Source organism: Bos mutus, chromosome 10 (assembly GCF_027580195.1).
Source record: "Bos mutus isolate GX-2022 chromosome 10, NWIPB_WYAK_1.1, whole genome shotgun sequence".
Classification (NCBI taxonomy): Eukaryota; Metazoa; Chordata; class Mammalia; order Artiodactyla; family Bovidae; genus Bos; species Bos mutus.
Window position 1 is genome coordinate 74023448 of NC_091626.1, and position 14568 is coordinate 74038015.

Here is a 14568-nt window from a genome sequence, read left to right on the forward strand (position 1 = left end):
GTGTGTGTGTGTACACTACGTCTTCTTTATCCATTCATCCATCAGTGAACATCTAGGTTGCTTGCATGTGCTGGCTGTTGTAAATAGTGCTATGAACACTGAGGTGCATGTATCTTTTCAAATTAGAGCTTTCTCCAGATATATGCCCACAAGTGGGATTGCAGGATCATGTGGTAACTCTATTTTTAGTTTTTTAATTGCATGCCATTCTGAGTATGGTAATGAAATCTCACACTTTGTCCTGCTTTGTCCTGCCCGGGACATGAATCATCCAGCAGATCCACACTGTAGACTCTACCCAGTTGTTGGAATAGGAAAAAGCATACATGGTGTATTTAGGGTTTTGTACTATCTTTGCTTGCAGGCATCCACTGGGGGGTGTTGGGACATGTCTCCCGTGGATGTAGGTAAGACTACTGCCCTGTGATTTGGGTGAAAGAAATGGCCCAGTTCTAGGCACAGCAGGAGACTGGAGACTGCAGGGAACTGACAGGAAGTCAAGAAACCCTTGTCCTTATCCTCAAAGGATCCTCATTTAGAAGGCAGTGCAGGTCTGCCAGAGACTACAGCCCTGGACTCAGAACACAGGGCTGAGTCCTATATTTATATTGATATAATATTATATTTTATATTATAAATATAATAGTACCATTGTATTACTGGAGAAAGTAACCAGAACAGTCATTTGTAGCCCCTTCCTGCCACTTCCTAACTGTGAGACCACCGATGGATTATTTTTACCTTCCTTGAGTCTGTTTCTTTCACGTGTGAAGCAGAGCAGCGTGAGTGTGGCGAAAATTAGAATGCTTGTGTCACAGCTGTTTTGTGCATGTCTCAGCCTGTCAGTTACCAGTGTTGTGGTTGGACCAGCCTTTGTGGTTCTTATGATGATTACAAGATACCGTTCAGTAATAGCCATCAGGAAACTTTGAAAAAATAAAAGTTTATTGCTTACAAGACCTGGAAATTACACAGCATACCAGAGGCAGTCCACACAGCAAGGTTGGGGGAGGGAGAGAGGAGGGGAAGAGGGAGGGAAGGAAGGAAAGAAAAAGAGGAGCAAGAGAAAGGGCACACAGGCCAGGGGTTCTACATTTATTGGGGCTGAGGGTGGGGGCAGATCTCTGTCTTTATGAAGTTCATGAAGATCTTTCTCTTCATAAAGTTCTGGTGAACTTTAAACATAAGGGCTGGGGTTTAAAGCATGATGAAAGGAAAAAACAAGTAGCTCAATGGTCAGTTACTGAAATCAACCGCAGTCTCTAAAACCAAGGAGCCTGGGGTGGAGAGCCAGTCGGCAGCCTGGCTTTTATCTGTCTTATGGCTGGCAGTGCGTTTATTTGCAAGATAGCCATCTTTGAAGGTCACCTCTTTGAAATGGACGCCTCGACAATCAAAGCTTAGGTCAGGCACTTGTACTACAAAAAAGAAAAAAACAAAACAACTATCAGAGCTTACACCACAGTAGCCTGGCCCACCCACAGGCATAAGGGAGGCTCAGCTACTTTCCCAGGCAGCCTGGCACCAGAAACCCTCCAGAGCTGAGACAGAAAGGAGGTGCCTTTAATCTGCACGACCCAGAGAGAGTGACGGGAGGACACAGTGGCAGGGGTGGGGCTGAGTCGAAGACCTGGGCTCAGGCCAGGCCCTCACTGCTTCTGAAGTCACTGTGTGCCTTCCAGCAGCTCGCCTCACCTTTCTCTGTTTCTTTATCTATCAAGTAATAAAGGTAATACTCATCCCGCAGAGTTGGTGTGAGATGAGCGAACCTGTGAGGAGAGAAAGCGCTCATAAATGTGCACTGTTAGGGCTTCAACAGTGCAGTGAAGGCTTGGGCGCTACGTGACGACTGTCAGGCAGCCTAGGTATCTGTGACCTTCCAGTCACCCAGATATCATAGTGGTTTGGACTTAGTTCAGGACCTTGGTTTTCCCCAAAAGATGTCAAAGCGTTTTCCTTATCTCGACGGAGCTCCTGATTATCTCTCTGCTGAGAGGGATGGAAGCAAGATGCTATCAAGCTCTTCCTCTGCAAGTGAGCACGTGGAGGCTCGGAGATGACAGAGCTCTCCCAGGGCCGGGATCTGGGTGCAGATCCCAGGACTGCTGTTTAGGAGCTGAACTCCAGCAAGTTACCTTACCCCGGTTTCTTCATCTGTCAGATGACAGTACCACCTATCTCATAGAGTTGACGCATGTGAAGACTCGGGACAGTGCCTGGTACCCAGGAAACACTCCATGTATGTTTAACAAAAAGAGAAACAGAGAGACAGTGAGCAAGGGAGAGAGAGTCAGGTGAGACTTAGAATGTAGTTCATCAGTTCCCATTAGATGTTGTTTTTCCTCCAGCAGTACCAAACACTGCTCCTGGCTCTTGCGTGTTCCAACTGACACCAGCCCTGAGAGTTTCAGCGTTGGCGTTTTTGCTGTCTGTAAGTCGGTGACACAGCCCTGCTTCTTGACTGGGGATGTGTGAAACGTTTTCTTCTTTGGCTCTTGGCACCTGAGTGAAGGGCTGTTTGTTGTTTTCCTTTGCTTCAGTTGTAGTAAGAGATTCCTTACCCACCTGTGAAGTTCTCTGTTTCAAAGTCATTCCTGGGTCCTCATGCAGATTTCCCTCCAGTACCTCAGTAAACCCTGAGAAATCCTTCTGCCTTGAGGGCCTGAGGGATGGGTTGCATTTAGAACCTAGAACTGAAAAGAAATTCGGATGCCCCTGCTCCCTCTGCCATGGATGGGGACCATGCTTAGAGGAAACCATGCCCCATCTCACGGGCACGGACAGTATGACCTACCACTGTGGATCCCTCTTTCAGGTTTGGTTATAAAGAAGTATTTCATGAAAAATCATTGTCCCACTCTGGAGTAACCAAAGCCTAACAGGAGCAATGGCACCCCACTCCAGTACTCTTGCCTGGAAAAGCCCATGGATGGAGGAGCCTGGTAGGCTGCAGTCCATGGGGTCGCTAAGAGTTAGACACGACTGAGCGACTTCACTTTCACTTTTCACTTTCATGCATTGGAGAAGGAAATGGCACCCCACTCCAGTGTTCTTGCCTGGAGAATCCCAGGGACAGGGAGCCTGGTGGGCTGCTGTCTATGGGGTCGCACAGAGTCGGACACGACTGAAGCGATTTAGCAGCAACAGGAGCAAAGAGAAAAACAAAATATTGTTCCAAATCCAGCAAGAGAAGTGAGAATAGTTCACCGCTGTTACAGTGGTTAATGGATTACTAAGCATTTTTCTATATTTAATCAAAGGTAATCTAATCCTAACTACAAACAACAAAGGGGAGAAGAGGCTTTCAGAATAACTTCTATCTGATTACAAAAGGCTTTGCTCAGTTCTCTTGACTGTACACGGTGGTGCGATGATGGTTTTTGTCTGGGACTGTTCACTGCAGAGAATTATGAGCCAAGGACAGTTTCTGTGGTGAAAGCAGAGTTTGCGGTGAGCTGTGTTGTCAGCCCTGTTGTGGTACACTGGAATGAGGTTATCTAGGTGGCTGTTAGGATCAAGTCAATATTGAGAAAAACTTTCTGAAGAAGGCTGAGTTCATGGCTATCCAGTAAGTCTCAGGCCTGTGTTATTTCACTGAGTCAATGTTTGGAACATTCCCAAGTTGCTTCTTAATACCTATTCAGCCTGTCAACAAGCATGCCCCCAAAAAGGCCCAGGCAAGACTGAAGCAACACAAGTGCGCTCCAGTAAGCAAGAGGAGCGCATAGTGCGCCCTGCCCCAGATTCCTCTGTGTCGTGTCTTTGTCTTGGGTCCATCCCCTCCCGGGCTGGCTGCCTCCAGCCATCTGTGGGCAGCTCTCTGCATCCTCCTTGGGAAGCTGAGCTGGGGCCCTACTGCCATCCACTCCCCACCAGGCACATTCCTGTGGGGGGACAGTCACCCCGTGAGCCAAGTAGGCTGCATTGACAGCAGCTCACCAAGGACTCAAATGCCAGCGTCTCTACCTAGCCAGATAATCCGATTTTCCCCAGGGACTTGGAAGCTCCCTGGAGGAACAGCCACCCACCCAGGGTATTCAGTTGGCACTGTCTTCCAAAGTGGCTCTAGAATGTGCGGTCACAGCTTCGTCCCAGAGTCCCATCACGGGCCCACCCAGCGCCCACCGCGAATCTTTCCACTGCTTATCTGTTAGTGCCGGTGCAGCCTCCTCACGCCCACACCCAAGACTGTGTTCAGTTTGCAGAAGCGACGAGGACAGCTTCCCTCACTTTTCTCAGACCCCTCATTCTTGAGACCTGACGGTCCGGATGGAGGCTGCAGTCCCCAAGGAAGGCCATTGGCTGGCTCAGTCGAGGCAATAGAGCTAAAAGCTCTTTTCCACTTCAGGCAATTTTGTGCACATGGTTAGACATTTATAGATTGCAGTCACTCATCCAAGAAATCTAGGTCATCCTTTACATAGAGCTTCATGCTTCGAAGAAGAGCCATGCCCAGGGAGGACCGTCCCTGGGGCTGACTGGTTTGGCTGAGGGAGTGGAGAGTCTGTTGCAAGAGGAGGGACAGGTGGGCCATATGGGGGCCGTGAGCTCTCAGGGGACTGGGCATTTTCACCCATGCGACCACTGGCCACAGGCTCTCCAGGGTCTGGTCATCCTAGCCAGATGGTGCCCATGATAGCCCTCGTGTTGTCAGGACAAGTGGTGGGTTTAAGGGTTGGGGTCTCCAGGGAGATGTCTGTACTGCGGCTGCAGTGAGAAGGACAAGGCTGGGCTGCAGACGCAGGGCTTCTCAGGGAGAAAAAGAGAAGTGGGTGTGAGTGAGAGGCTGATTTAGCTTTGTAGCTTGGATGGCTGAACGTCATAGCCCTTCGCAGTATACCCAGTCTTCACCCTGCTCACCTTCCAACAATCCCTCAAGGAGAGGCAGGTTTCAAGGATAGAGCCCTAGGCTGGGGGGCCAGAGGGCCGATCCTGTCTGCCTCCACTCACCAGCCCTGAGCCCACAGCCAACATGTGATACCTGCGTCTTCATCTTTAAAATCGTGTCCTTGGTGCCTCCTCCTCACAGAGTTGTACAGCTCACGTGCTCAGCAGAGGTGATTCTGTTTATTGAACATCAGTGCTGTGAAAACATAGCCTTGCTCTCAGGTGTTGCATTGAGGGAGAGTTCTCCAGCTTCTGGGGGTGTCAGGGGCAGCTGTGTATGCACGTGTTGTGCATGTACGTGTGTTGTGCTTGTACACGGATGGGTGTGGATATCCAGATGCTGCTGCTGCTGCTGCTAAGTCGCTTCAGTCGTGTCCGACTCTGTGCGACCCCATAGACGGCAGCCCACCAGGCTCCCCCGTCCCTGGGATTCTCCAGGCAAGAACACTGGAGTGGGTTGCCATTTCCTTCTCCAATGCATGAAAGTGAAAAGTGAAAGTCAAGTCGCTCAGTCATGTCCGACTCTTGGTGACCCCATGGACTGCAGCCCACCAGGCTCCCCAGTCCCTGGGATTCTCCAGGCAAGAGTACTGCAGTGGGGTGCCATCGCCATATCCAGATGCTAGGCAATTCGAACGCCCTCTCAACCTCCTGCTCCCCAACCCTGACCCAGCAGGACAGTGAATAAATCCAAAACTCATGGGAAGCAAATACAGTCCCTTTCCTTTACAACATGCCTCCAGGTCAGCCTGTCTGGGACAGTAGTTGAGAGAAGCCTGATTAGATGAAGTCAAGGGTCAATGAGCCAGGTTTTCCTGTCCTCTGTATCCCTGGCTTTGACTGTCAGCAGCCCCACTGAGAAGACATGAGCCTGCCTGGCCCTTTCCCACTTGGGTGGGATGCTGCTTGAAGGCTTGTTGCAAAAGTGTGAAATTGCAGGTCATGGTTAAATGGAGGCCTTGTATTGTCCTACATCATGGTGTCCTCCAGCCAGTGCAAATAAGTAATTAAAAGCTACTTGTAACGAAGGTCTTCAGAGCTGCTGGACAGTGTATTGGGCCAAGGAATAGAAAATATTCCAACTAGACCTAGATTTTCTCAGTCATGTGGTCAGGGTACTCACCCTGGGTCTGGGTATGATGTACCACGTTACCCCAGAGGGACCCAGAACAAGGCATGGGCAGCTGGGCACTTCCCTTGTCCCAAATTCCCACTCTACGTTAAAATGCTCATCCTTGGGTGCGAGCTGTAAGAACTCCCAAGAAGTCACTGTTACAATGAAGACATCTAAAAGGGTGCTCCCGTATGTCTTGCTCTCCTCCCAGGGCCTGCAATGATAGAGATTAGCTGGTCAGTTACACCAGGCAAGCCCAGAGGGCACGAGATCAGGATTGAGGGGGACAGTGAATTTGGGAGCACTGGGAATGAGATACCCAGGTAGGAAGGAACCCAGGTCCGTGGGTGCAGTGGCAGCCATGGCATCTAGGAGCAGCCGCATCCGGCCTGAGAGCCAACTGCCAGCATCTCCTCCCAGCTCCCCACTCTGACTTCATACTGGTGGCTTGGAATTGGCCATAGTGGGAGCATTAACACCACAGAAATGTGCAAACACTGCAAATCAGAGTCCCCCTCACCCTCCAAGGAGAGCTGCTGTTTAAACAGCGCATCCCCAGCAGCAGCCACGCTGGTTAGCACACCTGCCCTGTGAAGTGAGACTCCGTTCTTAGCAAATCACTTACTTTCTCTTAATTGTAGTCTTCCCCCAAATCTGGAGGGGCTGAGGACCAGAAATAAACAAAGATGAAGGTGGTACTGATACGTGTCGTAAGCTGCTCAGGTGGTAGAAGCTCTGAGCTCAAACCATGTGCGTGACACCACGTTCTTCTTCACGTGCACTTCCTGCCCAGCTGCAGCTGTAGGCTCTAAAACATCAATCCCCCAAGCACACAACACACCAGTAAACCTGCTTTCAGCTTGCCAGTTTCTCTACACTCTCCAGGCAGGATCTGATGAGTATAACAGTCTTGCTGTCAAGTAGGGTTCGTTTCTTTGGAACGTTTATCGCCTTGTAGTCCATTCAGAACTCTGGGTGTGCCTGGCAGGTTCTATGTGGAACAGCCTCTTCTGTTTCCAGACTTTCTGATCTGCATTAGCAGAAGCAGTCCTGCTCTAGCTCTAGATCCAACTCTGCCCCCCAGCTTTCTGATACAAGCTTTCCCATTACCATCTTCTGGCCTCTGGTTTCAGCACACCTGGTGTTGGCTTCCCTGGTAGCTCAGCTGGTAAAGAATCCACCTGCAATGCGGGAGACCTGGGTTTGATCCCTGGGTTGGGAAGATCCCCTGGAGGAGGGCATGGAAGCCCACTCCAATATTCTTGCCTGAAGAATCTCCATGGACAGAGGAGACTGGCGGGATATAGTCCACGGGGTCGCAAAGGGTCAGATATGACTGAGCGACTAAGCCCAGCACCCTGCCCCCACCCAGTGTTGACAGCTTTCTTACCCTCAGGATACCAATTTCTGACTTTCTGCCTTTGAAAGTGAACGTCGCTCAGTCTGACTCTTTGCGAACCCCTTGAACTGTAGCCTGCCAAGTTCCTCAGTTGATGGAATTCTCCAGGCCAGAATACTGGAATGGGTAGCCATTCCCTTCTCCAGGGGATTTTCCCAACCCAGGGATGAAACCCAGGTCTCCTGCATTGCAGGCAGATTCTTACCAACTGAACCACCAGGGAAGGCCAAGAATATTAGAGTGGGTAGCCTATTCCTTCTCCATGGGATCTTCTCCACCCAGGAATCGAACCAGGGTTTCCTGCATTGCAGGCAGATTTTTTACCAACTGAGCTACCAAATCCTTTCACACTCAAAAGAGATTTCCATGGTAACCAAAACAGAGGGGAAGAAGAGACTCTGCTCTGGAGTTTCTGTGGTGTGGACACGTTCTATGTCCGTCTTGCAATGAGTCATTCCCACCTCACCCCCCAGATAAGCCTTCGCGTAAGGAAAGTCGCCCCCACCCCTCGTCAGCAAGAAGTGGGGCCTAGAATGCAGCCCTTTGCAGGTTTTTTGTTCTCACAGAAGTCTCATCACCAGGGAGAAGATAGTCACCCTGGGAGGCAAACAGCTTATTTAAGATTAAACCACAGAAAGGAAGAACGGCGTCCGCAGGCCAACCAAGAGGCAGAGGGCTGGACCAGATGGCCTCTTGAAATGTTGGGTCACCTCACTTCAGATATCAAGAGATGCTTCCCGAGTCATCACGACTAGATAGGGTTTCTTCTTCCCCAGAACTTTATCACCATTCAGCATGGTCTCCACAGGTTTCACCTCTAGCATTGACCACCTGAGATGATGTTCAAGTATCTTGAGTGTGTGTCTTATCCCCCACTAGATTGTGGGCTCCTCGGGGACAAGGGTTTTCTTGTAGCTCTTCATACCTCCTTTGGTACCTAGGACCGTACCTTGCACTGAGTCAATTAATGATAAAATGTTTTTAATTGAAATAGAGTGAAAAGTTGCTCAGTAGAGTAGTTAGAGAGTTGTGTCCTGTTATTGGAAGGGCACAGGCAGGGCCTGTTACCTGTGATGCCTTTAGGGGAGGGGGTCATGCATCAGTTAGAAGGTTGAGGTGGAAGGTAGCTGAAGTCATTTCCACCCTGAGATGCTTTGATCCCATGAAGCGTGGCTGCTGCCAGCACTGAATCGAGGGATGGAAACCCCGTTGTTGGCTCACAGAGAGATGACTCTCTAGAAGCCACATGGCTTTCCTGCTTGTTCTGTGGAGCAGATGGACCACAGGTCGGGTGGGCCTTCGACTAGCAGCACACACTGCTCCTCAGGTCACGTGATGGAGTACGTAAGGTTGACATTTTATGTCCCACTGAGGTTTTAACCTTTTAAAGCAGGCTTCCACTGAAGTAGAAGGAGAAGCAGATGGTAATGAGAAAATATGCACATTATGCACATTGCATATTGCACATTTCACTTATTAGAATTTTTAGTATGACACCCTGTGTTTTTCAAAAGCCTAAAGCTGCAAACAAAATTAAATTATTTGCTGAAATATTTAAATCAGCTTACAGAAGTTATACCAAACTATCAAAATAAAATCCAGAAGACTGGAAGGTGATCCCCTGGATCACCCACTTTGAGATCTGCCTTTCAGAGGGAGGCGCTTCCCCTCGAGAAGGAAGAAGCGCTGCTCTCTGAGATGAGGGCAGGAGATGAGTGCCTCCTTGATGCAGTCATACAGATGCTGAAGGTCGCATCAGGGAGAGGCAGTGGTGGGAACGAGGGCAAATGCACACACCAGTACGTTCTCCTGTGGAAAAGGGGGCACCGAGGAGCGGGGTGTGGACTGAGATGCCGAGATGCACCTGCCCTCCTCTGTCTCTGCCTCCCTTTGCTGGGTGAGTCACTCCCTCCCAGCCTTACCATTTGCCAGCCGCCCTCCCCCAGAACATGTGAGGATTAACATGCCCAAAGTGTGGAGGGCGGGGGCATCACAGAACCCTGGGGAAGAGGGGAGTGCAAGGTAAGTGGAGAGTGACTGTGACTGTGAGTCTTAGGCACGGCACCCTTCTTATTTTAAAGGCAACTTGAATGATCAGAGTCCATCCACCAAGGCATATAGGAGAGTTTTTCAGAAATCATCAGATGCAAAAAGCTGTCCTTTCAAATGTGCATTAATTGGTTCCAATCCAATATGCCAGTGGCATCTGTTAGTCTTGTAGCCCTCAGGACTGGAAGAGATCATAAAGCTTATCTACTTTAGCCGTTTCCCCTTTTTCATACTTGAATTCCCTCTTCTGACAAATGGCTATGCAGTGTCATGGAGAGCTGGGGATCTGGAATCAAACCAACCAGCAGCCAGATCCTAGCTCCTCCACCCATTGTCTCTTTGACCCAGACAGAACAAAGGAACTCATCTCTCTGTGTGTTGATTTTCTCAGCTATAAATTATAAGCAGGACTGACACCATTAGAAGTGTTGTGTGAATTAGAAGTAAAATTGTTAAAGTACTTAGCAGAGTCTCCAGTATTGAGTAGGACTTCAGGGCTCAAACAGTAAAGTATCTGCCTGTGATGCAGGAGACCCAGGATCGATCTCTGGGTCAGGAAGATCCCCTGGAGAAGGAAATAGCAACTCACTCCGGTATTCTTGTCTGGAGAATTCCATAAACAGAGAAGCCTGGCAGGCTACAGTGCATACAGTCCATGGTGTCGCAAAGAGCTGGACACAAGTGAGTGACTAACACTTTTACTTTCATTTCAGTAAATAGCAGCTGCTAAGCCAGATACAATGATGTGGTTGAATGTCCTGGCCCGCCTCCTCTTGAACGTGTCTGTGATGGGAATGGCTCCGCTGTTGGGCGGGCTTCAGGATTAGGATTTTTTCTACCGTGTGTTGTGCCCAGGTCTCTTTCCTGTCATTTTTCTCTATTCATCCTCTCTGGTTCCACGGTTTGTGGCCCTACAGAAGAAGTCTAAACCTCCTCCTACACATAGCATTACAAACATTTGAAGATAATTTTAATATCGCTCCTGAATCTTCTCCATAGTAAGCCTATCTGGGTCCCTGAATCTTTCTATGTGTGACTTGGTTTTGATCTCACTCAGGACACGTCTAAGCCCCTTTCCCTAATACGTGAGAGTCCTCGGAAAGATGCTTGGCGGCCACAAAGAACAGTTGAGAGAACCGGTTTTAGGTTCCGTCCACACTGAGTGCGTCTGCGATTGTGCCCGTGCCTCCTGTGAACATTCTGACACACGCCCTACAAATACGTTTCAGATCCTCCCGCTCTGTGCCATGACGTATGGGGATAGGAACACCCCTGCTTCTGTGAGGAGAGGTGCATTGTAACAGCTCTGTTGTCAGATGCCGAATTGAAAACTTGCATCCCATAATTGTGGCAGAGTGGATTGTTGTCCCCTCCTCCAGTTTTTTGCCTTCTCCATATCAGTGATCTTTTCCACCTGACTTTGAGGTTCCTGCCCTTTGCCTTGAGGTTCAGCCGTGACTTTCTTTGACCAAAAGAATAAAGGGGAAGTGACAGCATGCCCGTTCCAAGGCTAGGATAAGAGGCCTTGGACAGTTCCAGTTACCCTACAGCGCCCTGCCATCACCATGAAAACACACCATGGCTAGCCCACTGGTCCAGGGAAGCCGGGGGCCTGTAGGGGAGGAGCCCTAGCGAAGCCCAGCCAATATCAGCCAGCCCCTAGCCAGCTTACAGATGCTTGAGAAAATAAAAGATCACTGTTTTCAGTCACTGAATTTTGGGATGTTTTGTTTTACAGAATTTTTGTGGCAGGAGATATATATTACAGAAATTATGTGGGCCAGAAAACAGAGAGTTAGCGGTACTAGCCCTCTCTCACCAGAGGGTAAGTTTAGAACAAGTAATGAAAGATTTACAAAACTGTAACAGGCTAGATTAAATACTTCTTAAAAATGATTTATCAAATTATAACTTTGTTAATTGTAACTTTATAAGTTGTGGCCAAGAAGAAAATAAGTGTGTATATTATATATCATTGGGGATTCCCAGGTGGCTCAGTGGTAAAGAATTCTGCCTGCTAAGCAGGAGAAGCAGGCTAGATCTCTGGGTTTGGTGTATTCCCTGAAGAAGGAAATGGCAACCCACTCCAGTATTCTTGCCTGGGAAATCCCATGGACAGAGGAGCCTGGCAGCAGACTACAGTCCTTTGGTTTGCAAAAAAGTTGAACACAACTTAGCAATTGAATAACAACAACAATTAAATATTAATGAAATAGCTAATGAAACAAGCAAACACAATATCCAAAGAAACATGAAAAGTTAAGGGGTCTTCTATTTGGTATGCTGCTGCTGCTAAGTCGCTTCAGTCGTGTCCGACTCTGTGCGACCCCATAGATGGAAGCCCACCAGATTCCCCCGTCCCTGGGATTTTCCAGGCAAGAACACTGGAGTCGGTTGCCATTTCCTTCTCCAATGCGTGAAAGTGAAAAGTGAAAGGGAAGTCGCTCAGTCATGTCCGACTCTTAGTGATCCCATGGACTGCAGCCCACCAGGCTCCTCCGTCCATGGGATTTTCCAGGCAAGAGTACTGGAGTGGGGTGCCATTGCCTTCTCTGCCTACTTGGTATAGTTCACTCATTTACTCTGTAAATGTTTAATGAGTAACTGCATGTATCAGCACTGTTCTGGACCCTAGAGATATGGTTGTGAAAAAAACAGACAAGGTCAGATCTCACGAAGCTTATATTCTAGTGGAGACTCAGAAAATGAAAATTAAACACATAAAAAAGATAACTTCAGATCATTGGTAAGTGCTATGAAGAAACTCAGGCAGGATCATGGCTACAGAGGTAGTTTAAGGATCACCATTCTGAGGATGTGACATTGAAACTGAGACATAAATGACGTGAATGGGCCAAGGGAAGAAAGGCCACATTCAAGGAAAGAACACATGCAAAGTAGGAATAAGCTTGGAGCGTTTGAGGTATAGACAGGAGTATGGAGAAGAGTAATATGATGTGAAATGAAATGGAAGACTAAAAGGAACCAGAATGGGGAGAGCTCTGTGGGCTGCAGTTGGGAGTCGGTGCTTTATTGCAAGGGTAATGGGCTCCATTGAAGCATATTAAGTACATTTGTGGGTTTTAGGAGCTCACTCCTGGCTGCTTCGTGGAAAACAGATGGCAGGTAGGTGGATAAGAGTGAAAACAGGGAGGTCAAGTAGGTCTCTATGGTGATGATTACAACTAGAATGGTGGCAAGGATGGGGGAACATGGAGAGGTTTGAGACCTATTTTGAAAGTAGAATCAAGGGTCACTAATGGATTGGATATGAGGGAAAATGAGAAATAAAGGGTGACCCCTCGGTTTTCTGTTTGGGTAAGTGAAAGGATGGTTGTGGTGCCATTTCTTGAGATGAGGAAGAATGGAGGAGAAGTGAACTGGGGAAGGGAGAGGTCAAGAATTTTGCTTGGATGAGTTAAGTCTGAAATTAGACATCTATATGGATTCACCAAGTAAGGCTGAAGATGTCTGTTGGGCAGTCACAAGCATATCAGTGGTATTTTATCCCAAAGGACTATAGATGAATTTCCCTGCCTAGAAGAAATAAATTAATTTTTTTTAAGTTAAAACTTAAGTTTTAACTTTAAAAATTGTTAGAAAAGAAAAAGAAGTGGGAGGACTGAGCCACAGCATGGTGACATTTAAGAGCTCAGCAAAGGAACAGGAGACAGAACAAGAGCCACAGAGAGAAGCTGAGAGAGTGTGATGCTGAGGAAGCCAAGAGGAGAAAGTGTTCCAGGAAGGAGGACAGAGTTGTCAGCTTGGGTTAGGTTGGATTGAATGCAACTTGAGTCATAAAGTAAGATGAGGACAGAGGAATGAACTCTTGGATCTAGCAATATAGACCTGATCAGTGACCCTGAAAATAAAAGATTTAGTGGGATAATGGAAGTAGAAGTCAAAAATGGAATGGTTGAAAGGGGATGGGAGATGAGAAATAGATGACAGTGAAGTTTTACTGAAAGGGGGAGCAAAATTGAGAGACAGCTAGAGAGGACAAGGGTTTCAGGTTTTGCTTTATTTCATTTTGTTTTAAATAGGAGGTTCTGGTGCATATTTAAATGCCAATGGAAGTAAACCAGGAGAGAGAAAAGTTGATATTGGAGGAGAGAAAGTGGACAAAGATGGTGTCACTGTCCTTAAGAAAAAGATCCTCAGAGCTCAGTGGAGGCATTGGCTTCTGAAGTGCTTTCCATGGTAACAGAGGAAGGCAAGAAGTAAGAGTAACAGAATTCAGGTGAACTGGTGCATTTGGTGAGGGGGAGGGGAGTGATCTCGTCAGGGTTCCTTACGTTTTCGCAAGTAGTTAATGAACTATGTAGTCATTGTAGTCAATGAACTATGACTTTAGATCATCATTTGAGGATGAGCCAGGACTTCTGAATTCTGAGTCCAGATGGACTGTGTCCTTCATTTACAATTTGGTACACTTAGAAAGAATGAAAGTGTCAACCCCTTTTGTATAATGTGCTTTAAAGAGCAAAAAATGATTTAAAAAAAACAATTCATGTATATTCTTTAATTTGATATTTTCCACTGAATCATTAAAGTTCCCAAGAGCGAACAGAATTCACATGGTTTAAGTGAAGACACTTTAATGAAGGGCCACTACTTACAGAGAGTAGAGTTGAGATACTGTGCCCAGATACCCAGAGACTGTCAACAGCCAAAGGTTGCTACCATCCTTATAACTAAAGTCAAGGGAGAATACAGTTTTAGATCCCAGTGAGAGCTGGAGCCCTGAAAGAGGGGCCAAACAGTATAATCATTTATCGAAGAGACCTGTAGCAGCTGTCAGGAAAGTGGTACCAAAGCAGAGAGGGAAGGAGAAAAATATCCTGACTTCCCTCTCCTCCCATCTCCCAATGGCTTCCCATTGGCTCCTCCTGATGGTTCCCAATGGCTGAACCCAACTATAAATTAACTGGCAAGGGAACCTGGTGATGCAATCCATGGTGAAGGACAGAGAATAGATGTCTGTGAACAACCAGCGCCTAACACTTCCTGCCACAGGTGTTAAAGATTTTGAAAACCACTCTAGGGGGAATCTTTATACCCAGTGCCAGTGTATGGAAAAAATCTTGTTATCTGGTACCAGTGGGATTTGGAAACCCAA

The 14568-nt window shown here is 47.7% G+C and overlaps 1 protein-coding gene across 2 annotated transcripts in view; it reads left to right on the forward strand.

The window, feature by feature from the left end:
• RASGRP1 (RAS guanyl releasing protein 1) overlaps positions 1 to 14568 on the forward strand; it is a 78880-nt gene that overhangs the window by 27443 nt on the left and 36869 nt on the right. The window lies entirely within an intron of this gene.